Raw genomic sequence first — 15,122 nt, 5'->3', positions numbered from 1 at the left:
CCCCTGTACTTAATCATATCCTTTTAATGAGGGAAGGATCTGCTTTCCAGGGACAGAGTTAACTTTGTACATGTGCGCATCTCACACCTTTTCTAAAGCTACTAGAGGCCCAGTGCATGAAATTCATGAACTCAGGGGGTCTCTCAGCTCGGTCTGTGCCCTCTTGCATGCTGGAAGCCCTTTGGGGATGTCCAATTGATGGTTTAGGCCCATTCCCTGTGGTGAGTCAGACGGAAATCCTTAGCACTTCCATGAAGGCAAGAGAGGCTTCTGCAACCACTGCTGTACTCGCCGCCATGAGCCTGGCTTCTGGCTGAGCACACTCCCCTCTGTGGGTGCACACTGACCACCAGGAGACAGGTCCTGCATTGAGCATCTGCCTTCTGGTGATCAGTGTGCATTATAGCAACTCATCATTTCTACCATTTGGCAAATTTGCATATTAGTCTTTTATTATATAGGATTTTGTCTTTCATTTGGAAAATTATTTTCTCAAATATCCTCAGGTCCACCATATTTCAGGATTATGAAACCATAAAGTAACAAGTTTCCCCCCAATCTGTACCAGTTCTGTGTGCATCCATATTTCCTCAGTTTAACATGGACCACTGTGTGTGTGTATGGGGAGGGGGTGAACTTCTTTAGTAAAAGTTTAAGACAGATAAATATTTTATATACATTGGCAAGCTATTCTATCTAATCTTTGTTGTGGCTATATGGACTGTCAACTCTTAATATCCACTTCTCTTAGAAATTGGTACAATTGATCTGGTAAAGATCTAAATAATTTCTAACTGGAATCAATTGATGCCTGCCTTTGTAAGGATACTCATAATAATATTGTTTCAGTAATAGCAGCAACTCATTTGCAATGTCAAAGATGTACAGTTTATTTTCACCAAGAGGTTTAAAATTCCAGTATGGGAAGTGTTGCTTTTTGTTCATTACTTCTAGCAGAAGTTCAAATGTTATATATTTAGAAAAGTGGCCGCATGTTCTAATTCCATACAAAACACTGTTCTGCTTATTTGTGTGATCTGAGCATGTAAGATTAAAATAGATCCTTACATGTCATTATACATTTTTGTCCAAATCTTTAAGGTGTATTACACTAAGAGGGAATGCTAATATGAACTATGGACTTTGGGTGATGAAGATGAATCCATGTAGGCTCACTAATTGTAATAAATGTACTACCATCTGATTTAGGATGTTGGTAATGGGGAAGCTGTGCATGGGGGAGGGAAACATATGGGAAATCTCTTACCTTTCCCTCAATTTTGCTATGAGTCTAAATCTTCTCTAAAAAAAATAAAAGTCTATTAAAAATAGAACTTTTAAATCAGCTGTTAGGATAATGCTGATGTTTTTGTTCCTACAACACCCTGCAGAGATAGTTGTAAGAATAAATGAAATGATTTTTGAGAAAAACACAGAAATCCTTGAACCAGAGGCATTCCCACAAAGGAAATAAAACATAAGAAATGCATAATTTCACAACAATGGAACAATAGCAATAAAAACAATAGCAGCATTTTGAGTCTGGAATTCTTAACCTTAATCTATGTATAATTGCATCTCTGTTACTTAATATGCTTTTTTGAGCTACTATCAAGATAATTTCAAATTGGTAATTCTCTTAGTATAAAAATATTGCATTCCTTGGTACAGGCATACAGGTATATCCTGTGGAAGAAGCATTGCTCAAAGAGTATATTAAGCACCAAATTGAATATTACTTCAGTATAGAAAATTTGGAACGGGACTTCTTTCTTAGGAGAAAGATGAATGAATAGGTTTCTTGCCTATTTCATTTCCCTGATTACTGGTTTCCACCATGTTCAGGCTCTCACTACAAACCTTAATCTCATTTTAAAGGCATTGAAAGATAGCAAAGAAGTGGAAATTATAATACGAGGAAATGAGAAAAAGGGTAGAACCACAAAAATGGCCAATTCTGTTTCATGTAGGGTGCTACAAACAGACTTCTCTCAACTGATCGACTGCCCAGAGTTTGGACCAGGCCATGCCTTTTATTCACATGGCAGATGTGCTTTAACTTTTCTTTCAGTCAGGGTGATGATCTACTGATGCTCTGGATGTCATTTGATCCAAATATGCAGAGAATAGGTGACTCACTGAAATGTCATTATAAATATTGGAACAAATCATGCTGCAGAAATGAAAACCACCAGAGTTACTTCTTTGCAAGAATGTCTACTCCCAACTCCTGTGGAGGACATTGCGTTAACACTACAGTGGAGATAAACACCCATGTGATGATGATGACGATGAGAGACAGACCAGAGGACTGCTGTTGTTTTTATAGGAACTGCCCGTTTGTGTGCAAATAACCTGGGCTGCATGTGCTACTTTTTATTCTAGAAATATTACAAGATTCTGTCTTTTCCATAAGTAGACTTCTGTACTTAGGTCCAGATCAATAAAGTAGAAATAGGCTTGCATGGCATTTCCCAGATTGTTAGGTCCTTTGCTATTTAATTTGCCCCTCTTTTATAGTATACTTTACCTCACATGTTGTCATACTTCACATGGATTTTAAGATTTATTGATGTGGAAAGAAATTTAAGAAATGAAAGTATTTTTTTCACTCTTTAAAATTTGTTGTTTTTTTTTTGTTTTTTGTTTTTTTTTTTTTTTTATACACTAGTGTGAGGCACCTGCCATCAAAAAAGCACAGATGGACAGTCTCACAGATAACTTTATTCATTGTTTCTTTAGCTGTCAGACCTCTGTGCCTCTAAACCTAGAAAGCAATGTGGGCAAGTGTTTTAAAATTTGAAGAAACATTTTTAAGGTTTTTAATATAAAGATTTGCTGTCTGTATAAGTTGGGTTAATATATTGTGTGAATGTGGGGGTCCAAGATGACATTTTTAACCTGCTCATGAACAAACATTAGTTGAGTTAGATAAAAATAAAAATAAAAAAATAAAAAAAAATAAAAAAACCCTTCTTCCACAGAGTAGGTAAGATAGGTGAGTCAAGTTAGTGATGCCTGTCCTTAAGCAATTTATGCATTAATAAAATTACAGGAATAAAATTAAAAGAATTCCAGTCTTAGTCAAAAAGTGTCAAATTTGTGTCAGTAATATAGTGGCCATTAGGGAGAAGAAAAGAACCATGGAAAATTAAAATTATTTTTAAAATAATACTTCAATGCTGTGCTTTAAAGTTTTTATTTCCAATACTGGATTATTTAACTAGATCCTTAATTTTGGAATTGCCACTACTTAGATAATTCTGTAATTAAAGTCCCAGGACTGCCTAGATTCAGCATTCTAATTTCTATTCAAATCGCTTTCTTCCACAATATTTTACATATATTCTAAGACCTCAGTAAAATTTACCTCTTCCAAAAAGACTTTCCTGACAGTGTTTCTATTGTATTTGTATCATGCCACCCAAAATATATCTGGTCCTTCCATCAGACAAGTGGGCTACTCTAAGGCAAAGTTATTCTATACAGAATAGCTGTGATCTCTTGAGCTACACCAAGGTAAAAATTATAATGATCCTGTATCCTCATCATACCTAGCACTTTGCTAGACACGGAACTTACCACTTGTTTGGATTCCAGAAATAGCACCCCAAAGATAGCACAGTTTATGAAAAAATCTATTATTTCCTTATACTCTACATACCTCCAGGTTGCCTCGCACACCGATATCTTCTATCCTTGGCTAATTGTCTCCAAGACTGCAGAAAACTCCATTTCTGTGAATTTTCTCCAATTTAAGGTTTACTAGATGTCAGGAAAAATACAGCCTTTTACATATCCTGTCTCATTAAATCCTTTCAACACCCCTATTATATAGTACTTGAGGCCCGATGCATGAAACTTATGCAAGGGGCTTGTCCCTAGCAGCCCCGGAAGGTCATCTGAAAGGATGTCCAGGCGGTCATTCTGATGTTCATTCTAATTAGCATATTAGCTCTTTATTATATAGGACAGATTATCCTATTAAAGATGAGGAAACTGAGGCATGTACAGTACAGGGCAATGGTTTCCCTAGACCAGTGGTCAGCAAACTCATTAGTCAACAGAGCTAAATATCAACAGTACAATGATTGAAATTTCTTTTGAGAGCCAAATTTTTTAAGGTTTTAAACTTAAACTTCTTTTAACGCCACTTCTTCAAAATAGGCTCACCCAGGCCGTGATATTTTGTGGAAGAGCCACACTCAAGGGGCCAAAGAACTACATGTGGCTCGAGAGCCGCAGTTTGCCGACCACGGGTCTAGACCACTGAGCTAGTTAGTGTAGAATGAGGATGGAACTCTGGAACTGCCAACTCCAAGTGCAGTGGCAGCCCCAGCTTATGTAAAAAAGTTTGTGTTTATTGTTGGCTGTTTGTTGGTGTCCTGTGTGTGTTCATGGGATGGCTCATACAATGAATGGGTGTCCGGCTCTGATTCTTAGGTCTATAACCTGAGTGGTCCTAGCATGTCTTTTAGGTCCTCTAAAGCTTAGTTCAGACTGAGTATGTGATTCCATCATCTAATTGGCACCACAAAGAGGGACACATACACACTTGTGTTATTATGATGATGATTATATGCTGATGCCAGAACAAGGACATTGATTTTTGCATTTATCAGTGCCTTATACCAAAGATACAGTGTTTTGTGCATATGTGTTCTTCTAGCTGTTCAATAAATGCTTGTTGATTAGGTCATTGGCTGGTCTGAGAAGTGGATTTTGATTAAACAAGACTGTATCATAAGATAAATGATATCATTTCTGAACATTATTTTCTCTTTATGAAAAAAATAAACAGAAGGGTTTGGAGGACAAATATAATAATATAGGATGTTTTTATTTTAGCAACTAAATTATACTTGAATTCATGTATGGGTGGGACCCCTCATTGTGGCCTGTGGGGATCAGGCCCTAGCTCGTGCTCCCAGGCTCTCAGCCCCATAGTCCTGCCTGGCACTCTGTCATGGCCTAGTGCCATCTTATCACCTGCTCCACCATCCCACCTGCAGGGTGATGGGTCTTGGCTGGGCCCCTCAACCCCCCTGCCACTTGTGGCCATCTGTGGGGTGATCAGCTGGGAGATTGGGCCCCCATCACACCTTCCTTGGACTGGCGCTGCCCACTCACCTGCTCAACCATCCTACCATCGGGGCCAGCATCGCCTCTACTGCTGCCACTGCCAGTGCTGCATCACCAACATCTCCCATGTTCTGAGCAGCCCCTTAGTGGTTAGCACATGTCATAGTGAGCAGTTGAACTCCCAGTTGAACAATTTGCATATCAGGCTTTTAGTATATAGGTTTATGAAATTTTCCAGGCATGACCAGTTAATGCAAAGACCATGAGTAAGAGTTTCACTCTTAACAATGCCCATCTCCTGTTCCTGTGACCCCAAAACACTAAGACTGTCTTGCTGTGGATTTTGCAGAAACTGGATTCCGGCACCTGTGTTCTCAGTCAATGAGGAGGTCAGGTCAGGACCCCATTCTATCAACAGCTGCTGTGAGTTCTACAGAAAATGCTGCACAGACTTTATAACCACGAGGTCACCTGGCCTCAGGGAATAATTTGTGACCAGGGTTTTACCACAGCCTGTCCATTCGCTGCTTTCCTTGTTTGCTTGCTTTCTGCTTCAGTCAGAGCTGTGTCCTACTATTATGACCTAATGGCATCACAATTTTTCCAAACTTGCCAGAACTTTCTGGAATATACTCAAAGAAAGCAGTCACTCTGCTTCTTGTTAGTTGGCCCTTATTTGCAGCGTCTGTGTCAGAGCTGGAATCAATGAGTCACACTGGCTGATCAAAGGGGTGATTTCAGTGGAGGAAGAGGATGTGGAAGGCCCCAAGCTCCCTTCCTAGAAAAAGCTTCAAGTCAAATGCAGATAACGGATGTTGGGTGACCAAAGGCTTAAACCACATTGACCATTTCTTATGACACTTTCATTTCCTTGGAAATCCTAAACTAGGCACATATGCAATGTAATTCAATTCTTCCAGCTCTAGAAGGTGGGGTTGAAGTAGACAAAAACAGAAAACAGTAGAAAGTGGAGCTTAAATGTATCACATTTAGAGATATGCACAAAGCTTCCTGGCAGTTTTCAGTGTTTGGGCGTTATAGGTCCTTTAATAATCTGAGGCATAGTTCCGTGTTCTCTACTGTCTTCCTCAACACAGCTTTCTGAACTTGCATTGGAGGATGCCCGACACATAGTGGGTCTGTTTCTGAGAAAACAGCCCAACTCTAACTGGGAGAGCTGGTCAAGAGGTCACAGCCCCAGGGCGTACCAGCCATGAAGAGATGGTATTTCTCTAACCTGGGCTCTGTTTCTTAAAGTCCTTGGTGTGGAATTTGAAATGTCTGAGGACAGAGATGGAAAGTCCTTTTAATTTTGACCCCCCAAAATATATGCTAAGCCCTAATAACACACATTCCATCATACAAATTAGACAGAAAAGTCATACTGTACTCAGTCAAAGGTTAGGTCAGATGTCAGAGTTGTCTTATTGGTAGTGTTGGCTGAGAAGGAAGGAGATGGAATTTGTATAGTAGAAAAGTTAAACTTCCATTTTGAGAGCAGTGCTAAATGACATGCTGGCTTTAAACAGGATAGATTACTTTCCTAGGGTGGCCATAACCAAAATGCCACAGTCTGGGTGTCTTAAACAACAGAAATCTCCTTTCCATTCCTGAGGCTGTAAGTCTGAGATCAAGTTGTGAGTAAGGCTGCTTTCCCTAGAGGCCACTCTGTTTGGCTTGTAGATGGCTATCTTCTAACTGTTTCTTCTAATGGTCTTCAATCTGTGTCTATCTGAGTCCTAATCTCCTCTTCTTATAAGGACACCAGTCACATGGGATTTGTGTCCATCTAATCCTATATAATAATGAGATAATATGCTAATTAAACTGACAGCAGAATGATCATCTGGACTACATTCAGGATGAGTGTACAGATGACCTTCTGGATGAAGCCAAGGCTGTGATGGCTGGCTGAGGCTGTGGGGGGCTGGGAGGGCTGGCCGAGGCTATGAGGGCCAAGCCCCTTGCATGAATTTCGTGCATTGGGCATCTAGTTAATAATGATAGTGATCTCATTTAACCTTAATTATCTCTTTAAAGATTCTATCTCCAAATATAGTCACATTCTGAGATTCTGAGGGCTAGGATTTAACATATAATTTGAGGAAGAAACTTAAATCAGCCCATAACAGATTATGTTCATGTCTGTATTTCCTTTCCAAATCTATAGGAATTAATATTCAGTTAAGAGTTTAGGAAATGCCCTTAAAGAGCCTTATGTAGTCCTATACTGTTATTTAGACATTTTGTGTTGGTCTTCAAATGTTTGCTCACTAGGTGATAAGAAGTTTGATAGCTAGTTGATATTTTTTTCTCTCATAGTTTCTAGCACAGAACTGAGCATATACTAGGTTCTCACTATACCCTTGGGATCCAAGGACTAATTATTCTAAATTTGGCACATTGTCATTTTCTAGATCTTCTGAGACCTTAATCTGTGCTCTGGCTTCTCTTTAACTAGTAAATATGAAATAGGCAAATGGACCTGACATCTGATACAAGACTTACAATGTATAAAAGGCATATAAGGAAGGTCTGTTGAATGACTTAATATGTTGAATAAATTATAGTCATTTTTCTAACTGACCTCTGCCTCTGCATTGAAATCTCTACAGAGTCAAAGTGATCCTGTGAAAGAAGAATAAAATTCTTCAATACTACAAAGCTATAGTGATCAAAACAACATGGTACTGGCATCATAACAGACTCATAGACACACAGAATAGAGAGCACAGAAATAAACCAACATATACATGATGAATTAATATAAGAAAAAGGACGCAAGAGTATATAGTGGGGAAAGGACAGCTTCTTCAATAAGTGGTATTGGCAAAACTGGATAGATAATTGCAAAAAATTAAAACTGAATCACTTTCTTACATCATATATAAAAATAAACACAAAAATAGATTAAAGGCTCAAATGTAAGACCAGAAGCCATAAGAAAACATAGGCAATACACTTTTTGATGTCAGGCTAAGAAATACTATTTTTATATGTCTCCTCATGTAAGGACAACAAAATAAAAAACAGGTGTGACTACATCAAACTGGAAAGTTTTTGCACAGCAAAGAAACCATCAACAAAACAAAAGGCAACCTATTGAGGGGAGAAGATACTTGCAAATGATCCTATTTAATAAAGAACTAATATGTTAATTAGACTGGACAGCAGAACGACCATCCAGTCATCCTTCTGGACGACTATCCGAATGACCTTCCAGATGAAGCTGAGGCTGTGAGGGTCAAGGCTGCGAGGACCAAGCCCCTTGCATAACTTTCATGCATCGGGCCTCTAGTATATTTCTCAACCTGTCATGACTTACAGGTTGAGAACCACTAGCAGGGTCACCTAAGACCATCAGGAAACACATTTATTTACATTATGATTCATAACAGTAGCAAAATTACAGTTATGAAGTAGCAATGAAAATAATTTCATGGTTGGGGGTCACCACAACATGAGGAACTGTATTAAAGGTTGAGAACCACTGACTTAGAGGGACAAATACCATATAATTTCACTTACATGGAGAATCTAAAAAACAAAAAAACAAACATACAAAAAACCCCTACACAAAACAGATTCAGATACAGATAATTGATGCTTACTGGAAGATAGGGGATTAGGGGTTGGGAGAAAAAGGTGACGGGGAATAAGAGGTACAAACTTCCAGTTATAAAATAAATAAGTCATGGGGATATAACCTACAGCATAGGGTTATATAGTCAATATATCCTAATAACTATGTACAGTAATAGATGGTTACTAGATTTATCAGAGTGATCACTTCATAAGGCATATAAATGTTAAATAACTATGTGGTACACCTGAAGCTCCTGTAATACTATATATCAACTATAGTTCAATTTTTTAAAAGTAAAATATAATCTTTTAAAAAATATATTTTATTGATTTTTTACAGAGAGGAAGAGAGAGGGATAGAGAGTTAGAAACATCAATCATAGAGAAACATCGATTAGCTGCCTCTTGCACACCCCCTACTGGGGATCTGCCTGCAACCAAGGTACATTCCCTTAACTGGAATCGAACTAGGGACCTTTCAGTCCGCAGGCCAATGCTCTATCCACTGAGCCAAACCGGTTTCAAAAAAAAAAAAAAAAAAAAAGAAAGAAAGAAAGAAAAAGTAAAAAATAATCTTGACAAATACCCCACAGGAGACCATACTTATCCCTGAGGGTATTCTTACAGACACCCACACTCTGACAAAGACCAGAATTTATGTCTTGCTTTCTGTCTTAGTGGAGACCACAGGATTCATTGTTTTCTCACATTGGGCAAAATGAGACATCCTTTGACTCCTTAGAGAAAGACAGAAATGAGATTGAGAGGATTGAGAGGGAGACTTCTATAGGCCCAAATGACTTCATCACTGAAATATCTTTTAAAAATCTGTATTATTGACATTTTTAGTGGAAATGATAAATGGTCCATTGAAAAAAAAGTTGGAAAAGAGGACAAATATATAGAAGGAAAATCAATCTTATTTATGTTTGCTAAACTTAGTAGTAACTAAGATTGTTACTTGGGGGTGGGGACCCCCTAGTATTTGTTGCTATGGCAAAATGAGTAGATAACCCCATTTATAGTAAAGTCAACCAACATATCATGGTGAGCAGCCTGCCTACTCAACATGACATCCTACTTTGTGTACTTAGCATTTCCAAGTAATTTAAAATTCTTTAAAACTATAATTTTCAGTGATTATGTGCTATTTTACCTTCATAATTTATCAGAAGTCTTTAGTCATTCTGAGTCTTGATCAATCTTAACAGTTCTGCATAACTAGAATGAAATCATTGCATATAGATCTTTATACATGTCATGTTAGCTATCAGGATATATTACTAGGAACAGAATTACCTTTTCAAGGGACATGGATGACTTAAAATCTGTTGCTATAAATTGAGAAACTTTTTCTGGGAATCCTATACCAATTTAGATTTCAGCCAAGAGTGACTAACCTTATCTGTCTACTAGGAATTCTAGCAAAAATGGGGGGTTTATTAAAAGAACAAGAAAGAAAGAAAGAAAAATGTTGCAAATTTGTTAGGGAAAAAATGATAATATTTTAAGAATTTGAATTTCTTTTCATTACCAGAGAGAGTTAGGGGGTTTTCCTTTGCTTTTCAGTCTCTGCATTTCTTGTTCTATGGTAAAATTTGGCAGTTTTCATGTAGGAAATAATTTTCCTATAATTCTTGTGGTATGTAGTTCCCCTCTTTCTTTTAGTTAGTTTACAATGACTGATGTTATTTTTTTACTTCCTGGATTTTTTCACTTTGTCAAGGCATATAAAAGCCCAGAATGGCACATGAACTCTGTGTTGCATGTGAGCACAGTGGGTCAGCAGTGGGCGTGTGGAACTGTCAGGATGGGTTGTACAACAAGCCAGGATCAGCACTCACAAAAATTAGTGACCTGAGGAAAAAGCCAGTGCTTTTGTGATGTTGTCAGTGATCCCAATTAGAAATCAAATTTGTCAATATCTTTCTGGTAATTTATTCCATTGACTGTCTTCTTGGAAAGCCTTTTTCTCTTGAGAAAATGTTCCTCAATTTTTTTAAGTGGTTATTTTTAGTGTTTCATCTTGCTTCATAATGCATTTAATTCTTCTTAAATCTATTTCTATACATGATATGAATTAAGAATTTAATTGATTTTTTCTCCCAAGTCTACAAATTTTTAAACATCATTTGTTGAATTAATTATCTCTCTTTGTCACCCACTAAATTTTTCTCTATTAGCATTTGCTTCTGGGAAAGCTAATCTTTTCCAATGATTAAAATATTTACTCTTCTGCCAGGACCTCAGAATTGTATTGCTATATATCTAGCAGGACTGGCTCTCCCTCTTTACTCACTCATAGTTTTCTTTTTTCTTTAATCTGCCTTGGAAATTTGTGTTTTCTCTATGAGTCACTCGATGGCTTATGAGGCTATGGCCTTGCTATCTGACAATAGATGAGAAAAACTGGCCAAAGGCTATCAGGACCTGGTGAAAAATGAGGTGGTCCTTGAGCAGAGGGAAGCTTCCTGGCCTGTTGGGAGATATGGCCACAGCCTCAGAGGAAGTGAAACCACTGCTCAGGGGCCCACCCTTTTTTAATTTTCTAATTCTGAGTACCCATGGCAATGGATCTCTACCTGAAACTTCATGTAACTAGCAGAGTTTCTGGCTTCTGTCTCAAAGCAGTTGTGCTCTGTTCCCTAAATTTTGTCTAATTACCGTTGGGTTGCATCACACTTCCTGTCCAGCACTGCCAGTAGAAGCATCCTGTCGTATACCTTGTACTGTCCCGCACAGAAACCACAGGCCACATGCAACCATAGAGCATCTGAAAAGTGGCTAATGCAACTGAGCAACTAAATTTTACTTACTTTAATTTTAGGTTGTTTTTTGTTTGTTTGTTTGTCTGTTTTTTAGTTTAAATTTAAGCTAGGCACATTATTAATGGGAATTACTATATAGACAGACATGGTAAGAAGTTCATCCCTATCTAGCCACACTATCTGATCTATGCAAAGAGCAAGCCTTTGACACATAATGACTTTCCGGGCATATAGAGGGCACTGATTGAAGAGGATATGGCACAAAAGAGACCACTTGTACCCAGGTTGATATTTAGGCACACATGAACCACAAATCCATCTCTAATACATTCCTTGGGGCCTAGATCATATTTCCATCCATTCTCCATTTCTTTCCCATCTCACAGCTCCAACCTCCCTAAGAAGTGACCCCCACCAAATAGGTTGATAAATCAAAAAGATTTCATTTTTACTTTGACCTCTAAACAATGTTGGACTTGCTGACCATTCCATCCTGAAATGCTATCTACCCAGATTGTTCTGACAAATGCTTTCCTGACCTCTGTCCTATCTCCCAGGCAGTCACTTTTCTCATCTATGAGCAGGTGTGTTCCTTAGAACTCTATCCTCATGTGTCCTCAACTCCCCCCACCTATGCCTTTCCCCACAGATCTCTCCTCTGAAATGTAGACCTAATGGCAACTATCTCCTAGCATCTCCAACCAGCAATCTCAGCACACAGTTCCAAGGACAAACTGTACCTGGATGTTCCCAACATTCAAGGGCCAGTGAGACTCACTGCAGAGAAGTACCCAGGAGGGCACTGGTAGGATCTGTTGAATGGAGAGCTGAGGGAGCTCCGTCAACTAATGCTGAGTCAGACAGCAAGTCCATTCAAGGAAGATTCTCTGAGCCACAATGGGCAGAAGACCCCCTCACCCCCTGTGGTCAGCACCCAAATCACCAAGGGAAGATGCATCCTGCGGTGGGTGTATCTCTCCCTCCTGGGCTTGCCTTCCTGTGCCTGTAGCTATGAAACTCCCATGTTGTCAGAGCCCTGCATGCCACATTCCTATTTATTGTGCAACTACACTAGTTTGGGCCTAAACATATTTTAAAATGTCAGCCTACTTATTTGGTCCCTGGGATGAGAAGTGCAAGAGTCTCAGAAAATGCCATGTTTGGTTTGGATGTTGTCCTGGAATGTAGAATGGGACAAACGCTAAATCCTCCTAGAGTATTACCAGGATTAAAAGAGAAAGCACCAAAAAAAAAAAAAAAAAAAAAAAAAAAAAAAAAAAAAAAAAAAAAAAAGCACTGGGTAAATCCTGATATGTGTATTTCACCACGTTTCACTCTTGTTTTTATTTATCATCACAGTCATTATTAGAACCATCAGATCGTATTGTTATAGAGGAATTAAAGAAACAGAAAGTGGACTCTGAAATAAGATCTTTCCCAAAATGTCAAAGCTGAGGAGTCCGCACAAATATCTTCCACCTATGAAAAAGAAAGAAATGAAGAAAGAATGAACTGTTCTTAATGCTATTGAATCACTTGAAGGGCAAAAGATGAAGGATCTTTAGAAGACAACCCACTTAGGTTATGCTGGCTGGACTGATAGTGGAGACCTCAGCTAAGTGCTCCCTCACCTGTCAACTGGGCTCCAGCCCCAGGGATGAGGACCCATGAGTGGGGACCGCTGATGCCTGGCTAAGTCCATTTGGAGCCACTGATTAAGCTGATAACAGAGTTCACCTGTTTACCTGCCTGTTCTGCCCACCTGGCACAGGTTGTGTGGTTACAGCAGATGCTGGTACCTTCCTATGTCTAGAGGCTGGCTCCACCATGCATCCTGGAGCCAGCAGTATCACCTTTCCTGAGAGCTGGTGAGAAAGGACATGCAGAGTCTAAGTCTGGCTCCTGACTGGCTCAATCAGCATGTGCTGTGACCTGACAGGAGTTGTGGGCTCTTCAATAAGTGAAATGCACTTAAAACCAGAATAAATAATCATTGTAGTGTCATCTTGCCCCCTTTAATTACTTCTGAAATTTTACAACAAAATTAAATCATAGGGACTTAATGTGATTGGAGTGCAAATTCTCTTTATGTCTCTCTCCTCATCTTTAAGGATGTACCTTCTTGGGCCAGGTCCCCACAAGCCCTCACTCCAACAACTGACCCCAGAAATATGATCATCTACCTACCTAGTCACAGATGGCCTGAGGGGTCTTGTGTGAATTATATGGTGGCACCTCTGGAGTCCTGCACCCCGTGGAGAGTATTCTCACCCCCTTTGTGGGGGAAATTCATAAACCGACCCACCTCCTCAGCCACTTTCTCCACCATCCCCATCAGCTCAACTATTAAGTTCTCATCCCTGTCGATGATGTGGACTTTCCAAATGGAGATTCAGCTATCACTGATTTGGTTCTGTTTGCTCGTTCACATGTCACTGAGTTATGGTGCCAGGAATGGGAATTAGCAGGAACAGAAGGATAGAGCTCAGCCATATTGCAGCTCAAGGACAATGTAAAAGCTTATGGAAACCTGAGAAAGAAGCAACGTTTTTGAATAGCATGGTGATGTCCCTACGTTTCAGCTTCATTCGCGATAAACACAATTGATATTTGCTCTTACTGAGACATGTGTCCCTTTCAGATGAGAAGCTACGAAGCTGCATGTGTTAGGACTCAGACAACTGATGCCATTTGAATGCATCTGTGCTATTTGACTTTCGGGTTAGTGAGCAAGAGGCTCTTGTGCTGGCCAGGGTTTCTGGATTCAGATGCTCTATAATGTTCCAGACCAACAGATTTTGCCAAAATAAAAACTGCTGTATTTCACCGTCCCATCAGCAGTTTCTTTCTCCTTTTTTTTTTTTTTTTTTTTTTTTTTTGCTCATTCATTCCCCTCCTGTTTATTTGCCATAGAAACAGCTCAACATTGTTGGTAAATTGACTGCTTGGAAGAAATATCACTTTAGAAATAAAAATTTATCTTATTTTATAATCACTTTATGCATGACTCATTGTGGTTTAACACCTTCACATGTTCACTTCCTACTGTGTTCCTCTATTCTGAAGACTTCCACTAAGACCTTCAGATCTTCTTTTATTGGGGAAAATTCTCCAATCACATTAAGTCCCTATGATTTAATTTTGTTGTAAAATTTCAGAAGTAATTAAAGGGGGCAAGAAGACACTACAATGATTATAAATTTATAATGGTGACCCTTCTTCCCCATTATCATTAGCACAATGTATTTTCTGTTTAGTTCCTTTTGAAACATATTTATTTTTTAAAATTCCAAATTTTAGTTAGATTCAACAGACTTAAAGTTTTCCTCTCAAATTGTTAAGGGTTTCTAAACCATTATTCTCAATTTCTGCATGTATCTCATCATGGGTTATAAACAGTTCACAGTTAAGCCCCTGTTCATAGATTTCACATTGTGTATCACTGCCTTAGAACAAGAAATGGAAGTTTAACACCTTCACATCTTCATTTCCTACTGTATTCCTCTATTCTGAAGACTTCCACTAAGACCTGCAGATCTTTTATTGGGGAAAATTCTCATTCATTCTCTTCCCTTTTCACTCATCATATTCCTTCACCAACTGGCTTTCTCCTAACTCACACAGATGTCTTAGTCATGACTGGAAATAAAGACATGGGGATGAGCCATTGAAATAAATGTAGTAGCT

Source organism: Pipistrellus hanaki, assembly GCF_964339955.1.
Source record: "Pipistrellus hanaki genome assembly, chromosome: 1".
NCBI classification, from domain to species: domain Eukaryota; kingdom Metazoa; phylum Chordata; class Mammalia; order Chiroptera; family Vespertilionidae; genus Pipistrellus; species Pipistrellus hanaki.
Note: the sequence above shows the minus strand (reverse complement) of the source record.